Here is a 15,169-nt window from a genome sequence, read left to right as displayed (position 1 = left end):
AGAACATTGTTTTTATCTCCCCATTTCCATACTCAACGCTGAGTTGGATAAACTATGGCGGTCTTTTTATCACCAACTTGTCCGCTGCATGCTGCTGCTTATCAGGACCACTCTGTGAGAGAACAGTGTAAGGATTGCCTGGTATACTTATACTGGAACCTTCATGCAACCAAATTCACCAGGGATACTGTATCATGGTGGCTTGTTTGTACAATGCTATACGCATCATTTTCACTATATGTATCAACGTCTGATGACCAATTCACATTGTCATCAGTTTCGTTTGATACAACTAATGGGTTCAGTTTGTTCTAATGGTTCAGTATAGTGTCCAGAGCATTATTTGTGCCTGATGCTGTACATTGGATCATAACAGCTTATCCCAAGAGACACTTGGGCTTAACCATTTTTACTTAGAATTCTGAATTTTTTTACATAGACTTTTTAAATACTACTCTTGCTTGTCCTTGCACTCGATTGCAATTATTTTGCCTTTTTGTCACAAAGCTATTGTTGCAGGATGCTGAAGCTTCATGTGACTGAATGCTCACTGAGGTTCAGTTGCACAGTGCTGTATCATGCATCAGTTTCATTTTTTGTGTCAAAGTCTGATGACCAATTCACATTGTCATCACTATCGCTCGATTCAAGCAATATTTCAGTTCGTTTTAAAACTGTGTTTATGGCTTTTACTTTGCCATTCTATTTTTAATAGGAGGCTCCACCCCACTCATGAATATTGATGAGCTAACTTTGATTGGGAAAACACATAGAAATATTGCTTTTTTGTAGCATAATATTTTTTCATCCACTAGATGGCAGTGGAATACTGGTATTATACTGGATTAAAAATGTAAAGCGGATCATTATATAAAATTGCATAGAATTCCAAGCCTCAGTCACGCTCAGTGATAACACTAAAGAGGTTAAAGCTCCTGCATTCCCCTTTCCGCTTTCCAGATTACATTAAATCAGGTAACATCAACACCAACTTAATTTTCAATATCAGAACAAAGTTCCAGAGGAGCATTTGTTCATTCATTTCCATACTTTATGTTTTGTATTATGAAACATAACAGCATAAGTACAACAGTTCAAAACATAGAAAACAATGAAAAATATATGAATATATATATAAGGAATTTAATGTGTAGTTTCACTTCAATGGTATTGTGGAAAACCTGCAACCAAAATTTTAAAATACCAAAATCTACTGTACCATGTGTTCTTTTTATCAAAAAGGGAAGAAGGTGGAATGTTTAGGTTTGTACTTTAGACTGTGTACATTTCACAAGAATATAAGTAAGGCAGGCAAACTGTACTAGGGCATAACGTATTACATTTAAGAGACAATGTATATAATACAGCAATAACAAAATTATATGACGGTGCTGTCCTTTGGGCATGACTGGAAACAGAACCAGTGAAGTGAGTTTATTGTTGCACTTGATGATGAAAAGCAAACAAAAAAAGAAACATGTCTGTGAGTAAAATAAACTACTTTTCAGTCTGGCTAAATAGGTTTTCAGTAATTTGTTACTGACAGGTTGAGAATGGTTCCTCATTGTAAGAACAGTGAGATCTGAACACACAGCCATCTGAGATAATGTGTTTACTAATGTAAATTAATACAAAGTTATGTATTATATACTACCCATGCAAGAAGTGTTAATTTTGTAAGTATAAAAACTTTTAAACAAAGTAAATTAACTTTCCTGTTGGACATTTAAAAACTTTAGGATTTACTCTACTAGCCCCAAATGGAATCTCCAGCTGCTTAAAAGAAACATATATTTTGGGTAGCAAATCAGCTTGCATAGTTATCAAATAGTGTGAATAAATCTATTGTGAGAAGGAACACGGTACTTTTTTACTAGGAAGAAACCATATTCAGTTCAATAGTGTCATACCTAGCTAGACTCTAGATACACAGACTAAACATTAATTAAATTTGTAATACCAAACTCAATAAATATGTCTCTGCAAACCAAGACTCACCTCTAAAGATTAGTTTCCCCAAGAACACCAGTGAAAAGCAAATGAGCACCACTAGTTGACTGGGAACAATGGCTATAAGCTTACCACTATTGAAGGAATTGTACATTCTTCATAGTAAGATCCACAGCCAGGGAGAAGTTCTGGAATATATGGTTTTGACACCTTTAAAATACATTAATAAATCGTGTCTTTCTATGCAAAAAAAAAAAACATATTTGAATGGTCAATTGATTACAGCACATGTGCAATATAGTGCAGCAGTCATATTAGAATCCTGGGCATGCTTGTGTATATAAGATCGGTTGCGTAAAAAGAGTTGGCAATCAAACAAGAAAGGTTAATGTGTCACTGCTGTCTGCGTCTTTCAGTATTTATAATCTGGATACTGCTGTGTTGACACTTGTTCTCTGTCTCAAGCAGCTCTGACTGCACTACAGAATTCTTGTAATGTATCCTCAGTAACATCCAAAATTAACGTGAGTAAATTAGCTAGGTAAAGAAAAGGATGTAGTCAAACTGACAAAAACCTTTGAGAAAATCATGACATCTGTATAATCAGTTCTGATATGAACTCCTGGAACAGCATATTGGGGTACAGAGAACAAATCAAAGTACTTAAGTGTCCGAGATGAATTTGTAAAAGGCTTTATTGATGATAACAATTTGGTTTGTAGTTGACAGGAAAAAATAAAGTACAGTAAGAGACTTTGAAGCCATAGATGATGAATGACAGAATTATTGAGCAAGATCTAAGATTCATTACGTAAGAGACTTTTAAAATGTTTATTTTAGTTTGCTAATAAATTGGTAAGACTTTCTAAATGCTTGCCAATAGCTGGTACATATTTTGGACAGATCAAGGGATTTGCTTATAGAATCACATGTACAAAGTTTTCTTCTTGCACATGCACCAGTAAGCTAAAGTTTGCTCAATTTTTTATTTCCAATCGCAAGACTTACTCATGATGGTATGAGATTTATACAAGAGGAAAAACAAACACCTGAACAAAAAAATGATACTAATATCCAGTTTAAACCCTTAAAATCAAAAGAAAGAACAGGTAAACAAAAGGAGGGTGTATTACCATATTGGTATGGGTCAGTAGAAGGTCTGGGCAGGAAGACAATTGAAAGCATGCAGTTAGCTGTGCTGCACAAAATCAGAACACCCCTTTTTTGTTTTATTATTTCAGATATCACTTAGTTAAAATGTGGTGTTCACTCCACAGATCTAGCATCATTAATCTGTAGTTATAGGGTATTGTGTTGACTTCATATGTGGTCATAAATATTTGAAGAACAAGGAGCCATGGCTACATAGGCTCATGTTCTATTCTGTTTGGTAATTTTTATTTTATTTTTGCCTTAGATTATTTGTTTCTGATGATGAGACTTTGATATTGTAAACCTACACAGTATTTAATGTTTGGAAACTGTCCAGAATGAAAACACTTAGAGATCTGTATATAGATAATGTATTTGCATCTTATGAACAATTATGCTTCAAATTTAACTTCCCATCAACACAATTTTTCCACTACTTGGAAATTAGAAACTTTGCTAAAAGGAATTTTCCTCGCTTCCTACCTATTTCTATTCCAGAAAAAATACTGATCAGTCTTGAAGATTCAGACAGCATCTGAATAATATAAAATAATTTTAAATTCTCTTCCTTTCAAAGTTCCTAGGGTACAATGGGGAAAGGATCTTTCATTTAACATCTCTGAAAAGGAGTGGAAGGCAGCCATGCATAGAATATACTCTAGCTGCATATGTGTAAAGCATTCAATCATTCAACTTAAAATATTGAATTGAGCACATTTATCTCATTTAAAATTGTCCAAAATGTATCCAGGCCAAGATTCAACCTATGAACATTGCAATGTAGCTCCAACCTCACTGGGCCACATGTTTGGGCGTACACCAAATTTTGGACAAAAATCTTTGAATGCATATCAAGCAGCCTTTGTGTCAAAATCACTCCTAACCTAACCAGATGGGCTTGAAGTGGAGAAGGACAAATTAATTGTAATTGCCTATATCACTCTACTAACACGTAGACTATAAGTCCAGGGGGCTGGGATTTAGGGGTTTACAGTAGAAGTGAAAGTTCTGTTTCTACATGTGTTTCTTGCAACTGGGATATTTTGGAAAAATCATTTTTAGCAGCTACATTTAATTATTGCAGATAAATCAAGAGACTCTCAACCCTTTCTTAATTGAAACTTACCCACTGCTTTGAAGGCTATCGTTTGGGTGCATGTATCCACAGTTCATTAATTCCCTTATGATGGAAGAACTTAATGTCTTATTGCAATGGGATTTGAGCAGAAGATGGGTTTCCATGGCAATAATGGTGCAATAGTTTGAACCCATGTGGTCATATAAGGGCCTTCAGTGAGTAAACGCACTTAAGAGAATAGGAAGCACCGACATTAAATTAACATTTGGATCATGTGGCATGTTGTTTGCCATTTTAACAAAGCTAATTATGGATAATTTCTTGTCTTTTACAAGAAAGGACACCAGCACACCTATTACTTGCTATAAATTGCACAGCTGTTGGGACGACAGAGTTACTTACATTTCTGGGTACTATACTATCACAAAGCCTTAAGTGGGACAATAGCATCACATATATTATTAAGAAGGCCCTTCGGTTCTTTTTGCAGCAATCTTTTTAAGCAATATTGGTGCAGTTCTATACTGCCATTATCAAGTCCATTCTGACCTCATCTGTAATTGTGTGGTTTGGCACTGCTCTGTTCATGTTAAGACCAATCTGCATCACATCATCAGAACATGTGAAAAGAACATAGTCTAACTTACTGCACATTCAAGTCCTATATGAGTCCATGGTAAGGCAATGTGCTGCAAAGATCATTGCTGATCCAGCACACCCAGGGCATCACGTATTCCAAAGACTTCCCTCTGGAAAATGCCTTCATACAGTGAAAGATAAAACAACATGTCACTTAAACAGTTTATTTTTTCTTCAGTTATTCTGACTAATCAGGTCTGGACTTTTATTTAGTATCTCCTGCACAATAGATTACCTGGACTTTTTTAATCCTACTTTATTTTTTGCATTGCCCTTGTATGCTATTTTATCGTTTAATGTTTTATCTTTTTATATTTATCATTTGTATTCTGTGTTGTACTTGTATGTTGCACCAATATCAATAAGACACATTCCCAATACACATTAGTGTACTTGGCCAATAAATTGAATTCTGATTCAGATTCTGATCCTTTCAAATAAAAATATTTCAGGGTGTTCTGCGGATGAAGAATATGTGTTTGTTCACATGTGAATCATTATGGTAGACAATGATAGAATGACTATTTGGGACTATTTGACACAGATATTAAATTTAAAATTGTTTCCAGTATTTAGGTGCCAAGGGAATAATACTTCTTAAGGTATAAGGAAACCAGAATATTAATAAAGTATGTATCTATCTATCTATCTATCTATCTATCTATCTATCTATCTATCTATCTATCTATCTATCTATCTATCTATCTATCTATCTATCTATAGGAGAACATATGGCAGGTGCAACGGATACCTGCAGCGAGAGAGAACTCCTTGCAGTGTTGTAGTAGGAAATGTCATAAAACAGTACTCGAAAAGGGGAGACAGTGTAATTTAAAGAAAACAGCTGAGATCAAGTTGCTCCTTTAGGCCACATTGATTACATGTGTTCAGTCTGTAAATCCAGAAACCTCTTTGCACAGCAGTCTCACATTATAATTACCATCATGTGGGTGACATTTAACAATTTCTAATGTAAATTCGAGATCAGCAAGACCATGCTTATATTGTACAAAGTGTCTTGACACATCTTTACGATTATTTACTTAGGAGGGAACGTTAGTAGATAATCCTATATAGACATATGTATTACACTCTTCATATTGCGACTTGATCCATGTAAAGGTTTCTGCTTCTTCATCCATCTTCTACTTACACTATATAGGTAATGTTCTAGGTATGGCCTATATTACAATTTCTCTATAGAACAGGGTAGGCAGGGTGTCCCCCATTTGAGGTCCGTGAGATGTACGTAGAAAATGATTTTGCTGTGCAGGTTGGAGACTAGTACTCTTACGCCAACAGAACAGAAATGTTCCAGTATGGAGTAGACAGTACTGGTGAGTTCCAGCACACTTCGAGCATTGCTTGTGCGGATAATTGTATTGTTCCTTAGCAAACTACCTCAAATGAAACAGTATAAATACGAGAAATGTCTCGATTTTAAAGAAGACACCATAGTGGTATCAGTGATATTGAAAGAAATCTATAAACAGTTAGAGATCAAATATTTTATATTACAATGTTGAGAACAATAAAATAAAGGAGGGTCCTTAAATGCAGAGTTTAAATGTAATGTGTGTCAATGCTTATGTGTACAAGTTTAATTTGATTTGTGATTTATAAACAGCCCTTGACTGGAAAGGATTTAGGAACATGTATTTGAGCATTTTACTAATCATTCAGAGAAACATTTACAGAAATTGTTGTACTTATTCTACTCATAATAATATGGATCCATAGCTCAGTGGTTAGAGCACTGGTCTTGTAAACCAGGGGTTGCAAGTTCATTTCTCGCTGGGGCCTTGATTATTATGTTTTTAGACAGGTGGAGTGGTGGCTCTAAGGCTAAGGATCTGTGCTGGTATCCAGGAGGTTGCCGGCTCGAATCCCTGTCACTGCCAAAAAGAGATCCAACTCTGCTGGGCCCTTGAGCAAGACCCTTAACCTGTAATTACTCCAGGGGCGCTGTACAATGGCTGGCCCTGCGCTCTGACCCCAAGGGGTATGCGAAAACTAACAAATTCCTAATACAAGAAATTGTATAAGGCAGACAGAACTTCAGGCAATAAACATGTTTTGTCAGAGATATGTTATAAGAACATCTTTTTGAATGAGATAAGTAATAATACTTGACACCTTGCTGAACATTTCATTCATTTATTTATAGTCAAACCCACCTCAGTCCATTTGAGGATCACTGGAGACGGAGGTGAATTCTAGGAGCAATGAACACAAGCCAGGAGACAGTTTAGTGTCATTATTTTATCTAGCACGCATGTCTTTGAAATGGGGATGAACCTTTGGTTACTGCTTTATGCAACAAGTTTTGTAGTTTTGTAAGTTTAGGCTGAAGCATAAGATTACTCCTATGTTTATTTTTTATCTGAAATAGCATAAAAAAGTTCCAAGAATGCTAGTCAGGAAAGAGCATAATGATAAAGGTGTAAATGAACTTAAAACCTCAGTCTAAACTGGTAATACAGTCATTAATGCTGCACTGTAAGCAAGAATCCTGGCCCCTGCTCTGTCGTGTGGAGTTGTTTTCCTGTGTCTGTGTGTGTTCTTCTCTGTGTATTATGTGTTTTTGCCCATATCCTAAAGATGTGTCTGATAGTTTATTAGGTAAGTCTAAACTGGCCTGATATAAGTGAGTTTGTATACTCTGAGCTGGACTGACAGCACATACTGGGTACTCTAGATGCGAACAACCATAAACTGGATAAACAAGTTAGAAAATAGATAGATGGATATAAAATGAACCAAAACAAAGTACTGGGAAAATAGGAAAGCAAATATTGCCCTAGACTTGATATGATAGATGAAGAAAACCTGTTTCAATAGGCAAGAACATAGAATACATTAACACAAGATGTGTTTGCTTAGTCTGCGGTAACTACTGTATATTGGAAAGCACAACAGCCGTTCTTTGTTTTTCAGACTAAACGTGCTGAATGGAAGATCATTGTGCATGATATAAAACAGGCACATTAATTTGGGAAAAAACAGTTTACTGTAGATGAGAACTAACAAAAAATTAAAAGAGGACTCTTTTTGATAGATCATTATGCTGCTCTGGCACATTATATTGGCTGGATTCCCAATTGCTTATCTTCACAGTCTGTCTGGCTAAACAAGAGCTATTCTTTGAGGTCAATAAGCAATTCATTGCTCAGTTTCTCAATAACCATGCAGAATGCAGAGACACGTCCTTTCCTGCACAGGTCCTATTATCGTAAATCAAAAAGCGTAGTTATTTTATTTAATTATTTTTTTCACTGCAAGTTATATCCCACATTCTCTGATGACAATTTCTTCCATGCTTTCTTTTTGCTTTTCATGCCTACGCCCTACGCTGTGGTTCATTGATCCCTCAAGAGAGCTCTTTATTAGGTACAAGGGACAATTCTTTGCATATCTCACTGTCTACATTCTATGCTTCCTGAAAATGGGCTAATAAAATTCTGTTTTTAAGTAAAAAAAATATAATTGTTACCAATTAGCAGAGTGTAATGCTCACTTTTCATGTAAGCATTTACTGGAAGGCCTTATTTTTGTCAAATTTTCTGCATGACACTCTAATTCAGCTCATCTAGGTATAAAAGAATAGTAAACTTTTGTAGAGATGAGCATATGAACGAACTTTGTTAAGGTAATGCAATGGTATGTTAAATCAACCTGGTGTCTGAAAACCAGGACATTATTGACAATGTCATACCACCAGCATTTAGAATATTCAGATGAATAGTAGGCAAATTAAATGTCTCTGCAAAAAGTGGATTTTTTTTTAACCACAGATACTTCTGTTTAAATCCAACACAAAATAGGAACTTTCAGTAGCCTTATAGAATGCCAAGAATATTAGTCATTGTCCCTAATTTATCCATTTATTCTTCCATGTTCACAGCTATTCTTGCTCAGTTTCTGAAGTCGTGATCACTCTTCTAGTATTCCCGATACTTTTCTAGAGTCGCATGACATGTCTGTTTATCTATGTGACCCCCCCACCCCCCTTAGATTTTACGAGGCTCAATTTATCCTATACACCTATAGTTTGTGTTTGCCTTTTTGAACCTTCCCTGGCTTGTAAAGTGTAACACGAATATTCCATGGGTTTGCGGAATGCAAAACTCAGTGTACTGTACCTGTGTGAAGTTTTGTTGTCAGTCACCAATCTTGCCTATAGTACAGTCTGCATCCATGACCATGTGTGTGTTAATACAGTGGTATTTCATATATGTGTGCTTATTCACACTTGGGACATAATATGATATAATATATGAGTATGCCATCGGTCACACCAACAGCTCCCAGAAAACCAGTGATTTGCATGAATACAGCTTGTTTTAACATTACCTCACATAGAGTGGAAGGGAAATGTATAAATCTGCATATTACCTCAAACATTGTAAGGGTGTTCAAAGTTGCAGAGTTCGAGAAATGGTTGGTTGTGACATACCCAAATCATCACTATTGCAAAGCTGCATTTTCACCACGGTCAAAAAGTGTAATGTTACCAACACTTCATTTCAGCTGACAGCACATGTCTTCTTCATATGGATGGAGTAATCACACGACATACAAAATTTATTACAAATATTTTTCCCTTTTTTTCTGCCAAATTGATATCTTTTTTATAAGTTCATTGATGTCCGGTATTTACAAAACATCATGCATTTCCCAGAATGTGTGTCATGTGTGCAGATCTTTGCCTAACTGGCAGCATCTAGTGAGTTAAGACAGCTCATGAGCTCTCATAAATCCTGGTAGCTTCCTAAATTGGGAAAACTGATAAAATGCTACTATACTCCTATTCCTAAAAATAGAAGCAATTTGTGTCTCTCTCAGATATTTGAGCTAGTAGACTGTTTTCCTACTCTGAGATGTCTGATAAATATGGCACTTGTCTCTAAAATACAAAAAAATAAAGATTAAAGAGAAGAAGAGAAAGTCCAGATAAGAGTAACTAGGCTGACTTCAGAACTGTGTAGTATGATCTATAAGGAAAGATTTAGAGTCCAAGTTACTTGCAAAAAGAAAATTAGGAAAGCGCTTATTTTCATTTATAGGTATCTACTATTAAGTATATCTTTGTTACTGAAATTTGCACATACTATATGTCTGTTCCAAAATGGCTTCAGTCAGGTACAGATATAAGCATGAATACATGACAAAATAAATTAATATTCCAGCTGGAGAATGAATAAGACCAGAAGAGTTATTGTTTATGTATGTATTCAAGCCCTACAAGTTAATACTTTGTCGAGAACCCTTTTGCTGCAATAACAAACTTAATTCTTTTGGGGTAAGTATGTACCAGTTTTATACATTGTTCAGGAGTGATTCTTCCACATTCTTATTGGCAGAATTTATAGAGATCCTCTAGGTTGGTGGGATGGCGCCTCTGGACAGCGGTTTTCAAATAGTGCCACAGATTTTTCAATAGGGTTAAGATCAGGGTTTTGACTTGGCCATTCCAAAACATTCACCTTTTTGTTTTTGAGCCATTCCAGTTGTGCTTTGGCTTTGGCTTAAGCTCATTGTCATGTTGAAAGACGAATCTTCTCCTGAGCTGTAGGTGCACAGCAGACTTGAACAAGTTCTTCTGCAATATTGTGCGGTATTTGTGTCCATCCATTGTCCTTTCAACTCTGACAAGATTCCCAGTACCAGCACATGAAAAGCACTCCCATAGCATGATGCTCCCTCCACCATATTTCACTGTAGGCATGGCATTTCTTGAGGCATGGGCAGTGTTAGTTAATTTTCAAAAACTTCTATTTTGGTCTCATCTGACCATAAAACCTTCTCCCACAACTTAACTGGGTCTTTCTCATGCTTTATAGCAAATGCCATACATACTTTTTTGTGGACGTTCTTATGGGTTTGCTTCTTTCTTGCTACCCTCCCATACAGGCTTGTTTTATGGCGTGCTATTGAAATTGTGGTTCCATGCACCATCAGTCCAGTTTCACGCAAAGAGCATTGCAGAGTTCTGAGAGTGACAGTTGGGTTTTTAGTAGCTTCTCTCACCAGTCAACATCTTGCTCTGATGTTTAGTTTTGCGGGACAGGCTGTTCTAGCAAGAGTCTGGGTGCTGTGGTGAACCTTCCACTTTCTGATGATGGATCCAACAGTGCTCAACAGAACATTCAAACTCTTCAATATTTTTTTGTAGCCATTACCTGCTTTGAGCATTTCAATGACTTTGTTTCTCCCATAAGCAGAATGCTCTTTTGTCTTCATTTTTGCAGTGATTGTCCAATAAAGACTATGACCCTTACAAAGAGTGCTTTTTATATACAGAGAAGTATAAAGAACTCACAAGTAATACTTAATTATGTTTAATTATGGTCAAATGACTGTCACGTTTGTTTCATTTGTGATTAATTTATAATTTGTGTAAACTTCGATCTTCCAAAGCACAGAGGTTAAATGCTTATACAAACACCAACATTTGAGTTTTTCTTCTTCATTTAAATATCTACAGAAAATAGTTTATTTTGACTTTGGAAATGTTACAGCATATATGTTCACATTAAAAATACTGAATGGATAAATCGGTATATAAATATTTTGTCATGCAGAAAATTATGATGACGTTCAAGGGGATTGAATACTTTTGCATACCACTGTAAATATGTGTCACGTGTGCAGAGAACATGGTGCACATTTTAAAAATAAACATAACCTGTTTAAAAATAAACATAACCTACATACAGTATATAATACATATATAACCTATCTGTAGCATTGGATTATACATTGGCATTCAACATCAATGGACAAATGGTAGCCATGAATGGTATGTTGTAGCAGGTGCTGTCTGTACTTATTGTTGTTCAGTGTTATGAGGATAATGTTGGAGTCGATGCAAGCTTGAAAGAATTGGCAGCTATATTTAATGAAAAAATGAACTGCAAAATATGCATGTGAAGTAAATGGTGTGTCACCCTCCATCAAAAACACTACCGTTAAGAGGGCTGATAACAAAGAGTCCGGGGAAATGGAGATTTCAGTACTCAAAACACCTGAATCAACTAATCTGCTTAACATCACCAGCAGATGCACAGATAAGCCTGCACAACATCCACCTTGTGACTACACATCTAAACAAATAACTAAAGAAATGTATCATTACTGTCTATTTGGAAATGCAAACATGCCACAGCAAAATAGCAGAAGCATTTTAACACGTTTGTATATCCATTGACTGCAATCTTAACTGTACTTGCTATTATTATGTCATAGAGTGATGCAGTAGTTAAAGTGACAGAAAGAGCACTTGTAGCAGACAGAGGCACTTCTCAAACGTGTCGATCCCAGTAGTTGCAGTGGTCTATGTGTGTGTGTCTGTCTGTTTGTCTGTCTCCTTTGTTGCTGTACTCATTACAACATGCAAATTAATTATTAAACTTCAGTTATCTTGTGCTACTAAGCTCCTGAATGGATTGCAGCAATTTTAGGTTTTTGTTTTCGCTCAGCGGCCACATCTTTTCTTCAGTATCTGTCTCTCTCCCCCTGAAACCCCAACAGTGGTTTAAAATGCTCAGACTACAGAAATTGAGGGCGGGTGTTTTAGGAAGAAGCCCTGTGGTTGTAGCATTTCCAGTGCAGGACTGCGGCGCTATTCACAACACACTTTTTAATGGGTTATCCCAAGATGTGTACAGTAGACCCCCGCGAAGTCGCGGTTCAGAGTTCGTGGCCTCAGTCATTCGCAGATGGTTCCTTAGAACCTAACTAAAAATTGTTAGCGGAAACCGCAAATATCCTCCGCAATTTTTATAGCTTTTTTCGTGCCAATACTGTACTGTAGAGAGAACAGGAAGCAGCTGTAGAGAAAACTGCGACTTGGGATGGTGAAAGTAGCCAATAGAATGTGAAACTATAACTCCCAGCAGTCCCTGCAGTGACTTTGATTGGTCTTCTGCTGAGGGTGCTGGGGCTGTTGAGTTCAAAGGATGTCATCATGGCTTTTAAAAAGGGGGCCGGTGACCAAAAGCAAAAAAAAAAGAAAGGTTTTTGTAATTTGTGTTTGAAGTTACTGTCTGTCTGCCTTCTGCTGGGTTACCTGTACTTATTCATTTTGTCCTGGATCGTTTCATGTGTCTGGATTGTCTGCCGTCTGCCTGTGTACATGAGGACTGTAAGTGGATTCATGGCCATCCCGCAAATAAAGGAGCGCTCCTGAACCCATCCACCCGTCTTCACTATTTCAGGAACTACCGGTAGGACTATCTGTACATTCCCATTCAACGTGCAGATCTCTGGACTATCTATTTTCATCATTACATTTCATCCGTTGCCTTTATTCATGAACTTTTTCTTGATTTACTGTGTGTGTTTTGTTTGTGCTTTGTTGTATTTAATGTGTAATTGCTGTAAGGGGAACAGGTGTGGTATCGTTGTTTTCTTATTTCATTTGTTTTCATTACATTCTTTATTGCTGTTTGATTACCGGTTTGCTTTGTTTTTGTCTCTGTTTGTTTGTGCGTGCATGTCAGGTTAAGGCTGGAATGTCCACCATAAAAATAAATAAATCACCGTCTTCTCGATTGCCGCTTCTCGCGCTACACTTACTTAAAAGCCTGAACGTACGATTGTTTTCTTTCTCTCTCCTCCCCCAGACATTCTCCTATGATGTTTGTCTGTTGTTTAATCGTTAACTAACTGCATGCTGAGCACCTTTTACTTCTGAAAGAGACAAAAAGTGTTTGAATAAAGTTCAGGTCTCTACAATCTCCTGTGTTTTGTGTGCAATTCTGTGACCCAAGCTGCACTAAGACTAGCCTGTAAGCATCAGCACTTACCTCTGTCTGCTTGCGTGCAGCCAGTTTAAGCGCAGTTGGGTCAGTAATTTACATCCATGGCGTCAGTTGCACTTTCTACATATTATTCCAGTAGTTTTTAAAATAGTTTTTACAGTTCATTAGCAGTGTGTAAAATGATCAGTGTTGCAGTAATTGTGATGCTCTTTGAATGAAAAAAAATGTGTTCCATTAACATTTCACTGTTCCTTTGTTAATTGAGACGTTTACTTAAAGTGCAGCAAAAAGTATTTGGCGTCCAGGGATGCATTAACCCCAAGTATGTGGGAGTTTAATGGTTAAAGCCCCAAGATGCCGCCAAAACGAGCTGCACCATCTAAGGCCTCTGGGAATGAAAATGCGCTTGCATTAATTACAGTACATATAGCGGTAACATTGGTATTTTACATTCTACCACTGCGGGAGACATAGCAGTACAGTATACAGGTTTACCTTTACACTCTTTATTTTTAGGTAATGTATTAAGCTGAGTTTGAAATTAAATGAAAGTGTTTTGGGGGCATATAGGGTTTAAACTATGAAAATAGGCATTTTTTTAACCACATCCAAAATTCGCGTTGTTTCACAATTCGCAGGTGCTTTAGGAACGTAACCCCCGTGAATTTTGGGAGTGTACTGTATTCTTATTTGAGAATCATGTTTGCCACTGCAAGACTAGGCAAACTGTAATAGAACTGAGGGGAAATGAGCATATTCCAAAATGAGCACTCACTTAAAGTGAACTATTCCATTAGCCATTTGAGCAAAAGGACTGCTTGAACAGGTCAGCTGAATAGTATAGTTCCTTTTCACTTGCTACATAGAGAGCTAAAACCAAGTTTGCACTTCAAATGTGCAGTTTTGAAGAAGTGTACAAAGAAACTGCACTTTTTAATATGTTGTATCTTTTAAAACTAAAAGTTAATTGTTTCTACAAGGAGGCAAATTCCTTAAACTTTCATGTAAAGTGGAGGAGATGTATTCAATAAGACCCTGCTAATGGATTAACCATTCAATTCACTTACTGTAGAATGTACGTAGTATAGTACGAGGGTGAAATATCACTTTGCTGTTGCTATTAAGCCAATTATGCTAAATATTATGCCAATTAGACTCCAGAGTCACTTAATATCAGCTTAAATAAATAGTACATATGTTTGCTTATTTGTACCCAGTTGATATTAATAATTTGTTCAAAAGAATGTTCTAGAAATCTAGTCATTGTTCGTACTGAAGAATAGTTCCAGCATCCAGTAAGCTTACTCGCCATACAAATTAATATTAGAAGTGCTGCGGCTGATGTCAATTGGCATTGTGTTATAAATCTTTAATTATTTCATCAGTGTGCCTGTCACACTTCCATCCTTCTTTGATATTTTCTAAATTGCTGCACTAAAATGTCTGTGTTGTTGTAGCTCTGAAATTCTACTAGGAAAACATGATTGATTATGTTTTTCTTTGTTTTTATTATTGAAAGAAGCAAATCCACTGGACTTTGGTGCCCAGGAATGAATTGCTGCTTATCTCAACAAGTAGCACTTGA

General features: G+C 36.4%; 1 non-coding gene across 1 annotated transcript; it reads left to right on the top strand.

Annotated features, from left to right (window-relative positions):
* Positions 1–6,549: 6,549 nt before the first annotated feature.
* trnat-ugu (transfer RNA threonine (anticodon UGU)) lies at positions 6,550–6,622 on the top strand. Its single transcript has one exon. It is a non-coding gene; the product is annotated as a tRNA-Thr (tRNA).
* The last annotated feature ends 8,547 nt before the right edge of the window (positions 6,623–15,169 follow it).

This window comes from Erpetoichthys calabaricus, chromosome 8 (assembly GCF_900747795.2).
Source record: "Erpetoichthys calabaricus chromosome 8, fErpCal1.3, whole genome shotgun sequence".
NCBI classification, from domain to species: Eukaryota; Metazoa; Chordata; class Cladistia; order Polypteriformes; family Polypteridae; genus Erpetoichthys; species Erpetoichthys calabaricus.
The sequence above is the reverse complement of the archived record's forward strand: the minus strand, read 5'-3'. Positions and strand labels throughout refer to the sequence as shown.